The sequence below is a fragment of the Rhopalosiphum maidis genome, chromosome 2 (assembly GCF_003676215.2).
Source record: "Rhopalosiphum maidis isolate BTI-1 chromosome 2, ASM367621v3, whole genome shotgun sequence".
NCBI lineage: Eukaryota > Metazoa > Arthropoda > Insecta > Hemiptera > Aphididae > Rhopalosiphum > Rhopalosiphum maidis.
This window is the reverse complement of record NC_040878.1, coordinates 39297021-39311302: the sequence shown is the minus strand read 5'-3', so window position 1 is coordinate 39311302 and position 14282 is coordinate 39297021. Positions and strand designations below refer to the sequence as shown.

The window sequence follows — 14282 nt, the reverse complement described above, 5'->3', positions numbered from 1 at the left end:
TATCAATACATGATATAGTAAATAACTTCCGCGGGGTGGATGATCATCGCGCATATTATATAGTCGTCATGAGCCGCAGCAGCAACGGCGTGTAATAATAATAATAATAATAAAATAATATATCTGCACAGGGAAAGGATCAGGAAACGAAGAGACCTAGGCAGACGTTATAGGCCACGCGATGTGTACGTATAAAATATCTCCCCACTCGTCGTCGCCCCTTTCAACGGACACCCATCGGCCGTCGCCGTCCGCCTACCCATCGAGCCGGAACGCGGCAAAACGTGTGTACGAGAAAGACCGTTGACGAACAGCTGCCGCCGCCGCCACCGCCGCTCTTTTATAATATTACATTATTATGTGTCGTGTTTTTTTACCGACGCACTCGCTGCACTCACGGGTCCGGCGCGTAACGTGCGTTTCGGTTATAACGACGACGACGTGAAAACGAATGATAGCACAGATAATATAACTTACCTACTACTGCCAACGGAATCAGCAAGTTTTTGGCGGACGGCACTCACGCTACAATATTACTACAGGTAAATCGTTAACATCGTTTTACAATATCATAATTATTGTTAGTGTACTTTTGATGTATAGTTCGATAGTCGTATATATCTGTACGAGATGGTGAGGTAAAACGCGTAATAATCGCGGGAAAACAGAAATTTGTAATTATACGTCGAATAGTTAAATTATTAGATATTATATTACCAGGTATCTACTCGTTTAAATATTTTAACGATTCGAATTGTACCTATAATATTGATAGTTATTGCTATTAAGAATATAATAATAGTTTATAAGTAATTATTATAATTTCACTTATACCTAATTATTACGGGCTATAGTTGGCACATTATTCGCATGTATTTATCTCGAGTGATCTAATCATAATATTACATATATCTCATCTCCGAATTGGTATATTATGGACAACCAAAATCGAAAAAAGTTTTCCAAACTTTACTTGGATACGAAAAACACACTCTATATTTAAAAATCGTTATGTTTATTTAGAGATTTAGATCCATCACGTGCAGAGCGCATATATATTGATGAAGATCACTATACCGTATTCTATAACTTATTTGTAACTAATGGGATTTTTATTTTAATTTAAAATTACAATATAAAAAATTTATAAGATATGTGCTTACGCTCAAAATTAAAATGATTTCGTGTTATTCAAAAATTACGTATAATATCTAATTATGGTGTCCAACTATACGACTGTACTTGAAATCTTGAAAGTACAGAATTGCATTAAAATTGTAATTTATTGAAAAACTATACCATGCATTACGGTTATGGTCCCCTTTTAAACCATTTATTATAATGTTTTCTTAAAATAAAATAGTTTGTATCTATGTTAAATAAGTAAAAAAAATATTTTTTTTGAAACATTGGCACGCCGTTTTAAAAAATCGGTTTTTGTACTGCTGACTCTTGTAGGAATTGTCTTCTATATAAATAACCAATTATAATCTATATTATAACAACATAACGACTCGGAAATTGGTAATAAGATATGTCCACACACTGGCTACCTACCTACCTACTTACTTAATAGTTAAGTTAAATATAACGGTAGCTTCGAAAGCAAGTAACTATACACTAATTTCCGATCCGGAAGTATATATTTGAGACTTTTCTGAAATGTTAACACTTATATGAACTTACATTTGATAATTGGTTCAAAGTCTGTACATACGACAAAAATTACTACCTATATGTATAATGTATACCAATTTCAATGAAAATTACATTAATTGGATATTATGTATATTGTACATTGTACACAGTATGATAAATTAATTTTAATTAATATGCAATAATATCCTACGAAGGTATAATACATATCGTAATTACAGTACAATACTACAGTAGTGCTATACAGTAATGAGAAATGAACTTAAATGTGTTATCAAGGTTAATTGTTTTTTATTATTATTCGGTGCAAATTATTTACAATATAATATGCATATATATATATATATATATTTCATTGTGAATATATTATTTAAAATGTTAATGCCATTATTTGTTTACTTTACGTTTATTTCGCTATGTTTAAACAGTGTTTAGTATTCAACACATACATTACATAAAACGTATTCGCTATATATAGGATTACGAAATATTCCCTAAATGCTAAAACCGTAATCAACAATTTGCAACCCGGGCAAAAGGAATTTAAACTTAAAACATTATATATACACCCAACAGTAATTCAATGCGCTTTCGACGCGTGTTAATTAGTTTGAAACTGTCTTTTGCCTATTCATTTTAACTATACCTACTGTATATAGATACACTGTATAGCGCATGGGATTAAAAACTCTAATACTATAATCAGCTGAGAATGAAGTAAAAAAAAAAAAGAAAATGTGTACCAAGAACAAACGTTTACTATAGCCGTCCGTATATTATAGCAATAACATATTATATAGTCTATTATAAAAGAATAATATTTAAATTTTCACCTCTAGTGAAACCATATATATATATATATATATATATATATATATAACCTAATTCCACCGTGTAATTTTCCGTTCCATCACGTAAATGAATGTCCCGTGGAAATCACATCGATAATTTAAAATTCGTTTCGGTTGGGTCACTCGGGCGGGTTATTATATTATGATCTTTAATAATAGATGTAACATTGTAACGATACACACACAACGTCTTTATCTCCTATACGTATATATATACGCTTATATTATAAGACTAGTGTTGATTTATCAATACTTCAACAATGCTATGGTTATCGTGCTCGCATTAAAGTTATTCAAGTCTATTGAAAATGTAATTCATTAAAAATCCGGCAAGTTATAACTGCTTAGATACTATAAAACATTCAAATAAACTTTCAGGTCATCTGTGATTTTTCAATTGATTTCATTATAATATGCACAGAGTGTATCACAAAGTCAAAATATTTTTAAATCAAATCATAATTTTTAATTCAGTAATTTATACATTCACATAAACTATAAAGCATTATCTACTAGAACGTGTAGAGTTGTAAATTATAATTTATATGTAGAATTATGTGAATTATTTATTATACAAATAATTTAAAATATTAGAAAATAATAAGTATACTTATAAACTAAAAATAAAAATGGAAATAAAATATTGTATAATATAATAATGATCATAATATAGTCTACTAAAATATTTACTTCTAAAATATTATCTATTGATAATATTATGGATAATACTTAAAATGTCTCTAAATATGTCAAAGCAGTTAAAAAAATTACATTTTAGAACAAATTTATTATGAATTTGTACTTTATTACAAAATTGTTAGAAATGTAAAAAAAGTGTTTTAAATAATACACACCTATTATTGAAGTTAAATATTCAATACGATCACAAGCGTCAAGCACTCTTGATCATATTTTATGGTAGTTTTACAATATTAAATTATATGAAACAATAAACATATAAATATAAATATGAAAACTATAAATGGACTTTAATAAAACAAAAAATGTCCTTACTACTAAACAATGTGAATTTCTATCAAAATGAAATTTTTTTTTTTATAGCAAACAATTTCACTCTCGAAAACCTTTTAAAATAAGGGGAAGGTTAAGATTCTATTGTGTAAGTTAACAGTATACACGTTCGTTTTACTATATGTAGCTGATAGTGTAATAGTATACTTGTTGACGATATGTATTCAACAAGGACGCGAGATATAACATTTCCGTTTTTCAATAGACAATAATATAATGTATATCTGGGTCAACGGAAAATTCCATTCAAAACTTTAAAGTAGTGCCCATTTTGTAGAATCGACGATCCACTATGAAAACACCATTTATAAATTATTTCATCAATTTTAGCCGATTTTTACGTGTGCGAGTTGTGACTTTATGTCGTTTACCTCGTAGAATGCTAAACGGATTATTATATTGTTCGGTACACGTATGTGAGCTTATCGTGTCTCGACGAATCATGTTAGATTCGTTTCGCTTGTATTATAAACATAAAAAAATACATTTATGAAGGAAAAAATTGAATAAAAAAAAAATAAGCATAAATAGATACATGGGTGGGCGACGTTGAAGGAAATCGAATAATTTGACTGCCGTGATGCTATTGTGAAATCATCGTGATCATACAAATGTCCACATTGAATAAATCATATCTCACACTCACTCTATATAGGTACCTATTATTGAAACTCCTGTACATTGTATTTAATTTGTACATATAGGATCTATTTTTGCAGTAAATTTAAAACATGATCGGAGTAAAGCAAAACTAAGTACTACATTATACGTCAAGGATGAAATATAATTAATTTAGTAGCAATGCAAATAAAAAATTACAATTATCACAAAATATTATATTATTATTTAAAACAATAAAATTATGTTACTATACCAATACAATTTTATATTTTCATTATAATTTATTTTCAGATACGTTTCAAATTTAATAATTTTTTTATGATAAAATTAAAGTTAATCAAATCACACTGTTATGGATGCTGCCTATTATATCGACGCCTATCTATTAATACAAATTTTAATTAATTTCTGATACCTAATACATACATTTCCCGTTATGGGCATACTATAAAGACGCTATTATAAATGAGAATATAGTAAACTTGTTTAATTACCAATAAAACTAGATAATACTCCGCGTTACCTACATCGTAAGCGCACTGTAGTATAAATAAAAATAAAAATGTGTAGTAAAATTAAGATACATAATCTAATAGATGGATGAAAAATTGCTAATTAGCTGTCATTTTTTTAAATAATGTCAATACATTTTTCTCATACATTTACCGTATTGTAAATATATAAATACTATAAAAATTACTATACACAGAATCATTTTATATAAACCAAGTTTATAATGTAACTCAGAGGCATGCAATGATATTTTATATTAGGTAAGCGCTAAAATAAAACTTTTAGTATCACAACTAGTCATTCCTATAATAAGGACACGGACCAAACAATCTAAAATACGAGCATTTTTGTAAAAACATTGATATAATTTCTTTCGAAAAAACCTGTTAAATTATTTTAAATTGAATACTAAATTGAATTAATAAATAGTAGTAATTTTAATGCATAAGTCGTGTTATAATTTAGCATAATAAATGTTAAATTTTTTATTTCTTCCTTTTTGGCCAGGCATGCGCCACTTACCTAGCTTGCCCTAACGCCACTGCAGTATAACTATATCATATATTATAAGATGATATTGTTATATGCCAATAATTGAAGGAATTCGTTTAGTATTTTAGTAAACTTTAAATTAATCAAATATAACATTACTCATCCACGCTTGTAAAACTATAACGGACATAAATTGTCACAGGAGGCACCGTAGAGACTTTAACGCTTAAACAAAAAAAGCATTTTAAAACTATACTAAAATTGAAAATAAGATATTATATAGCAGTAACATTTTTTATTCATTATACGTTGCGTCGGTTTCTATTTTTATTCGTACACTTTTTACATTCAAATTTTGTTTTTTAATAATTATCACTTATGTTCACAATCGTATAATATATTTAAACGCTAAAACATCTTAACGTTAAGTTGATCCATAACTTACTATGTTAAGAAGTATAGATAAACGATAAAATAATATCATGTATATGATTGAAATTTGTATTTTTCATACATCTTATCCATAACTATTTTACATGACGATATCTAATCGTATTTCGAAAACAAAATTGAACATTATTTTATATTACCGACCGATCTGCGCTGTTGTCGGCGCACTGCAATCGTCACGTTCGATTCGGATACGAATACCTACCGGTTAATTAGTTTTCAGCAATATGTACCTTCGTATAATTACCGCCACCGCCGTTCGTTATCCGATCGCCCGCTGCTCGATATGATTAATAGGACGAAACGTCGACATGAGTTTTTCGCGCCGGCACAATTTGAGCGAGGGAATATACCCAACCCGTCCCGGAACGCGCTCCTTCGAAAATGCACAACAACAATCGACGTTATGTTATTATGATCATTATCATTATGCGTGCCTGGATCCACAGAGTAATAACACTCCATGGCTTGGTTGTTGTCGTCGTGATTTCAAACAGCGAATGTCCTTGCGGCAGTATACTGCACCAATGACTCTGGGCTTAATGCCGGGTATACACCACAAATAATATAGACGGTATATAATATATTATCATGCTTAATGTATTGCGCAGAACGACGCACACCGTAATTTACTAGTGCAGTCTTCTTCTCTTCTTCCCGTCATCGTCGATTCCTTCCAATATTTTACTATTGTACGTTGCTATATAGTTTCACATGTAAAAAAATAATAACTGCACGATACTGCAGGCGGAGGAAAACACTTCGTTGTAGTAAGGTCACTGCCTGATAAATGAAAAACAATTAAATGATATTATGATCGTAGAAAAACTGTAATTTCGCATCTTTTGTTGTAATTAAAAACGTTTTAATATATAAGAGTAATATCATCGACGATTAGTATGTACCCTCCGGAGAATTCATGACGTGGAAACACTGCTGTTGCTTTACCAAATCAAGAATAAAATATGTATATAAAAAAAACACACCGACTATCTTATCTACATATATAATAATTTAAATGCTTAAATAGACGAATCCTTTGTGAAAACTGTGCAGAATAGATAAACAACACGCTTAAACACTCACGCACATATTATATTATATATATATAAGGGTATATGTATAAATTATTGCCCGTTATTTGCCGCAGATTTTTCGTCTAAAATTTAACGATCACCAGTTACATGACTGTTACATGATATCCTAGAGAGAATGAAATACAATAAACATATTATTATTTACATGATAATTCAAGAGTACAAAATTGAACAAGGCGTCAACATATTTTGATGGTAAAGAAATAAAATGTATGTTAAGCATTAATAATGAGCTAATAATAGAGTTATATTGTCACTAAACCTAATTTAATTGAGAAAAAATGTACAAATAATATTATATGTAGCAATATATATTATAACGTCAAATGACGTTTTCTAGACGTTTGCTCGCCAAGAAAATATTATGAAAAACATACTCTTTATATATACTGTGCTACTTTTTTTGAGTTTGGACATTACTGTAATGCGCTAAATAATATACACTTAAACGTAACGTTTGTTACACCTGTGACGATGGTGTTGTCTAGCGGTAATAATATTATATAATATATTATTTTGTTCATTTGTTTTGTGAAATCTACAACTGCAGAGTTGTAGGTACATAATATTATGATACTATATTAAAAATTAATAGTACAATCAATAAAATAAATATATATAATAGTATTATGGTATATATATTATATACCTATAATCTATATGATAATATTTTGTAACTAAACCAGAAGTTATGATGTTTTGTTAAAAATTAAAAAATGCCATCATACCCAAAATACTAAAAATTCACCCTGATCTCAGATGTATAAACACTTATCACACACCTATTTTTATCGTTTCGAGTTAATTAGAATTTAAATTTATATTTCCAAATCAGAGATGCCCACAGAAGATTATTAGCTCAGTAAGTGGAAAATACTTTCAACGTCATTCTAAGTCGTGGGAGGCTTTGCCCAGTTCATTTCAAATCTTCATACACTAAATAATATAATAATAATCAGAAAATAATATTTATTGATAGTATATAATAATAAAAGACATTAAACAGCAATATATTTTTTTTAAATTGTAGAGATTTATAATTTATGTTAGTTAAGTGTATACATTATTATGGTAAATATAAATTATTAATCGCATAGTGTAAAATAATAATGGTTTGGAGTAATAAACCATTATTAATGTAATTGAAGTAAACTTTATCGTTATTAGTTTCGTTACTATATATAGTTACTTAACAGAATTTGTTAGTAGGGCTGTGGGTTTATGGAAAACAGATTTTGTTTTTACTTGTCGTGCGCCATAGCTTTTTTATTAAAAAATTTCATTCAACGTACCGTTAACATTTGAAACTTATTTTGCATATTTTTATCGTTTGATATATCATATTATGTTTCCGTCCTTGCATGACAGTATCTATCGTGTACAGTGGTTCTCAGTACTTTGACCATTATCATAGAATTAACAACGAATAAACTAAAATTATTTAAAAAAATCAAATCCTGGCATCACTAATTCAAACGAACAATGATCTGTTCTATGTTCAGTAACTATAAAAGATAATTTTATATGCACGCCATAATATGTAACTACGAAGGAAAGAATTATGTGTATCAAATTCAATTATACACACATAAATAACAGATACGCTATATTTGCTGAAATATGTGTAGGTGCATTCATAATTGCAAGCATCAATCATGTATGTGTTGCTAATGTATCCAAATGACTAAACAAAATTGTTGATCATAATTCAAATGACAATGTTACAATAAATTATGAGCATACCAACATTTTAAAATGTACCTACATCGATTTTTACTCAGTATTATTTCTTGAAATTCGTAACTTCATCACATTGCAGTTTAGTTCTAGTAAAGATTTCTTAGAAACGCGCACTGTTACAATATAATAAAGGTAACGATATTATATGAAATATATAGATATATTCTATTATTATATACAATCGTCTTAAATGTAATAATAGTAGATGAAATGTTCCAAGTTAACTTAATTTGAAATTTTTCTCAATCACTATTAGACAGCGCAATACAAAAATCATAAATTTAAAACATTATAAAATGATCCTATATATTATATTATACCTATACGAATATAATAAATGAATAGTAATTTACACGAACTATGTCAAACGCAAAATAACATAATTGTACCCGCGTACCTACAATTTACATGTTATGATTCGACGTGAAAATGTGTCGGTCCGCGAATTATTACATATATTATCCTAACACATACCTAGTACTTAAATTTATATTTTCCGAGTGTGTGCGCGTGTGTATGTGTGTACGTCGTGTGATATAAATAATATTATAGAATAAAAATGTATTGTAATGTGTAGGTATGCGTCTGATACACAATAATAATATAGTAATATAATATTATACATTAATATGTTGCATTAGACAACTTTTATTCCTTCGTTTGTTTTCAAACGATTTACCTTTTAGCCCGCACAAAGAAAACGCGCATTCCTGCATTTTAAATGTATCTGTTGTTGCCATTTGTGTTGGTGCACCAAAGTGTACCGGATGCAATTACACGTATGGAAAAAAATAAAAATAACAGGTCTTCTTCCCTATCTCAATAACATCTCATCATTCATTCTTGCCCGCCGTAATTCCGGCGCACGGCTTTGATATGGGACCACGCACAACATAAATCAGTGTACCTCAAATAGCATAATAGTGTTGAACGCGCCGAGATATTCGTCGTCAACGCATGTTTTATGTGCGAGAATAATATTATGTCAAAGCCCAAACAGCTGAAGGTTAAAACGTCTGCGACAACTTACTATAGCGCATAGTCTCTCTATAGAGTATAGACCACATTATATTAATAGGTAACTGTAAACTGTAAATGGTAGAACAATATACTGAGCAACTGGCTGAATAAAAAAAAAACTTATAATATAGTCGTATTATACTCGTATTCTATTTGAATATCGAACCTTATATAATATGGCATGCGTAGTGATCGTCGTAATTTTATTTGATTTCATATTCTATAATAGTTTGATGCCATTAGATGAGAGTTAAACGCAAAATTTGTGGGTATTTAAAATTTGGGCTTACGTAAAATGTACAATTTTATCATATTCCAGAAATATGAAATAAATACCTTTTTTTTATTATTATTAATAGTTTATACAATCTGTAAACATACATATTATTTATAATAAGCATAATTGATGAATGAGGGGTTAATAATGATAGTAGACCTTTAGAAATAATCAATCCAATGATAGAGCTTCACGATAGCAATAAATGATCCTTTAAATATCTAAAATCCAAAAATGTCAGCAGACCTAAACATTGAAATGTTTAAAAACGAAATACATATTGTTAGAAAATTAGTTTTATTAAAAAAAATAACAACATTAGTTTAATTAACTTCAGTGTCGTCGATATCGTGATTAGTTTATCATTAATGAGTATGAACAGTCGAACAGTGTCTGTTTTAATACAAATGATCTATCGTACATAAATCGATCTTACGTAAGATAATGTTATTATACCTGCTCATGCAGATCAATTAGATATTAATAATTTAGTAGACGAATGTAAATTGATCTTTACTATCGAAAGATTGTTAAAAGTTTGAAAGTCAAGAAAATATATAAAGTCATTATTTTTGCACAACATCGTGACTTTTAATATTATTGTTATTTAAATTACACTAGATATTTCAGTCAATAAATACTCTCACTTAAGTATCTAATATATTCACAATTCCCTTTTAAATTTATTTGAACTGCAGACAGAATAATATGTACACTTTTGATTTTCCTAACGACTTTATATTATATATCAGAACCCTTTTCATCGTAATGATGTAATCGATGTAATAACACATGACAAATGCAGGATATCAGACACCGGATTCGTAAATTAACTATATATCTGTATACTGCGTAGACACCACACGTAGGTATATAATACGAGTTAAAATTACTTATTTAATCCTATTCCCCTATCGTATTTAATACTTAATAGACCTAAATTAGAAACATCCATTGTCCGCATATATTTATTGTTTTTCCGTTAGGTCGTTGCACAAGTCACGAGGGTGGGAGTGAGCTCACCACGATATCATAAGTGAGAATATACATTTGATATTTGCGATCATTTACATAAAGCCAACAGTAGAGGTTAAGGTTATGCGCCTATAAAGCTATAAGTAACTGTGGTCATGGCACCGTGACGGTAGATTCAGGTAGTGGTAGGGTAAATGTGTTGTATATATTATGTTTTTTCCGGAGAAATTACGTTTGAATCAAAATAATAACGAAAAAAGTTATTTAATCAGCAATTGGATTTCGTGACGGTGCCGTGACATTTTTTCGTCTGATTTCCGGCAATTCAAATATTTTGTTAAAAACTACGTTGTAATTGTACCGGAAAATCCGTACAAAACAAACATGATAGTGAAACATTGTTTGTATTATACAACTATGCCTATTTGTTTATTGTTCTACTACAAGCTAAAAATAATCGTAATAATTCATTTTTAATAATAATAATATAATATGCATTAGTATTTAGTATATCCTACAGTATATATATTAAATAAAATAATTCGCTATAAGTAATGCATTTATATACCGTATTGACTATTGAGAATGGCTCCAGTAAATTAATACTATACATATGTTTCTATACCAATATTTGTATTCAAACAATAAATTTACAGTGAAAAAATTACGGTTAAACATTGGTGTTTACAGCTAATACAGTTAATCCAATTTTGTTCTGCACCATAAATGAACGTCTTAACCGACCGGATCTAATAACATGCGCGCACCTTTCCGTCGTCAATATTGAATAGAGCAATAACTCCACTTCCGTTAATTAGGGTCCTCGAACAATAAGCTATTATGTATTTTCATCAAAAACATTAAACATGGTTTAGAAGTATGCTGACCGAGTGTATATTATGTTTTATAATCATAATAACCATATGTATAAAATATATCCATAATCGCTACGCTTGAACCATTCAACACGCGACACATTCAACTTATTTTTCTTTACAATTGTACTATATTATAAAGTGTACATATAACATTGCAAGAAAAATATTTGAAATCATTTATACCGGAAATGCATGTATTATAATATGTGGCCTTGTTCAAAAATACGTCGTTATTAATTGAAAAAAAATAATTTTAAAATTCAGTTTTGAGTAGAAACTAGAAATAATGTTGCTATATAGGTAATATACTAATAAGTATATATAAAATATACACAATGTATATTGTACTTATAGTTTATACATAAATTAATAAATTATTGTATAACTATACACGTAAAAAAATCGCGCTTAAATTTTTAAATTTTTTTAAGTAATTGACCGTAACATTTGTTTTTACTTGGTAGTTTATATGTTGTAAGTTTATCTGTATGTGTAGACATTTTTGTGTAGCGTATACAAGTGTTTAAAGAGAAAACATGTTTGTATGTAGGTTGCAATGGTAATACAAGGAAATAACATTAATAAAATATATATATTATATATATATATTACTTAAGCTTGACCGGATTCAATTTTTTTATAGGATCCTGTTGCTCTTTTATCAATTTTTAACGATTCCGACCTCTCCGTGTTTCATTCGAAAGATCGGTCCAGCCATTTCATTTTCATAACATAAACGCAGCACCTATCCAAAAAACAAGTTTATTGATGAATTATTGTGTGACGAAAATATCCTTTCATTAGTGTTTAGTTGTTCGTGATTGATGTCTGTTTACTGGTAACAAATAACTTAAAAACATATTACCCATACATAATGACATCAATTTCCTTTAGTAATTACCAACGTCTAATACCATATAACTCAATATTAAAAGAAGAAATGGTATTAATTTTAAAAAACTCGAATTTATGTGCATACCTGTATGAATATTCATTCATTTTGGTTTAACTCTTATACTAATAATGATATAATTTAAAAAAGTAATTTATTTTACAATAAATGTAATTGAATTATTTGAATTCGATTTATGCGTTAATATTTTTGAAGTAATGATATTCCTCCTTTCTCAACCAATCTATTTTATTTATCGTAAGATATTGAAAAGATATAAAACAGTTTACACTACATTGCGGTCCGAATTCAAACGGCTGTAGCCTGTAACCGATAAACCGCGTATATACCATGCATGGTCATTGTTTCGTCTCGTGGGAATGGTTTTGAACCTTGATTATCAGTTTTGTAAGATGGAATAATAAAAAGCACCGATTTCCTTAAATAAATCTTGCCTGGTCATAAAATTTCCGTTTATGCATTTGATAACAAAAAAATCTAGTCCCACGCCATAGTTAGGTATGTAACTAATATAATACGTGTCAATAAACAATAAACTATAATCGTTGTAATATTAATGTTTGTGTGAATTAGCAAACGCCTGTGGAAAACCAGTTAATAACCTCCGTGAAAAAATATATTCTCTCAAAGCTTCGGATAAGTATAATAGTATGACCGGTAAATCCTTATTTGAGAGTATTGGACACGATCGTGATCGAATTGACCATTGTGACGTTACAATATATACCGCACTTATACAATATCGATACCTATAAAATGTTTCGAAAGTATTGTGTTATATAGTTACAAACAAAATAATGCAACTTGTTATCGTTGTTGTTATCGAAGTTGGTTAAGCCTCGTAAATATTTTTTCTGTCGATGTAACAGCTATAGTGGTAGGTACATATGTGACTGCAAGTATAATATATTACTAAATATTACTGTAGTTTACGTCTGTACTAAATAATGCCAGGCATAAGGTACACAATAATGTGTAATTTATACTATACCGAAACTATCGTGCTTTTATTATCTATTTATTTATTACATTATTTGGAGATAATATACCTGTTTAAATACAATTTGATAAACTCTGCTTTTTAATATTAACTTAAGTCACAAGTTATAAAATCAGTAAATATGAAGTATAAGTAGGTGCTATATATGCAAACACGTACATATTAATTACACAATTAAAATTAACAACGGTTACTAATAGATTATAGTAATATATACTTCATATATCAAAAAAAAATATTTATCAAAACCAGAGTATCGTTGAACTTTTTTATAACACAAAAACTTATAACTAATTAACTGTTTATTGACATTTTAATGCAGTTACTTATAAAATATTAAAACGTCGAAAGTTTAAATTTTTTCAAATTATACGAACGAAACGTTCTAACGATATATCTATTTATACTATTTAGATATGCCAAGCTATTTTTATTGGCAGACAGAAACATTTTAAATACCTATAAATAATAACAACTAACGCAAAAAAACAATGCCAGTTTTAATTCTGTAGTGTGTTTCGCAATAATTCATGTACCTGCCTACAAAATAAAAACCATAAATAATATATATATTTTTTTAATTCAAGTCCATTATAAGTTATTATTACCACTTGGTGTTGTAAACAATTTCCCCCTTTTATACTCATGCTCAGGAATATATCTTTTTTTATGTTGTTTGTTTCAAAAATTATAGCGGGCATTTTTCTCTTAATAATAAAACAGTTGAAATGCGTTTAACAGAATTAACTCCTATAAAGGCACTATAC

At 28.6% G+C, this 14282-nt stretch overlaps 1 protein-coding gene across 1 annotated transcript in view; it reads left to right on the top strand.

Moving 5' to 3' along the window:
- The first annotated feature begins 390 nt into the window (after positions 1-390).
- The window catches only part of LOC113552393, a 29956-nt gene continuing 16064 nt past the window's right edge, over positions 391-14282 (top strand). Inside the window, exon 1 of the mRNA XM_026955274.1 lies at positions 391-542. The gene's annotated coding sequence lies outside the window, so the exon portion shown is untranslated. The remainder of the gene's footprint in view (positions 543-14282) is intronic.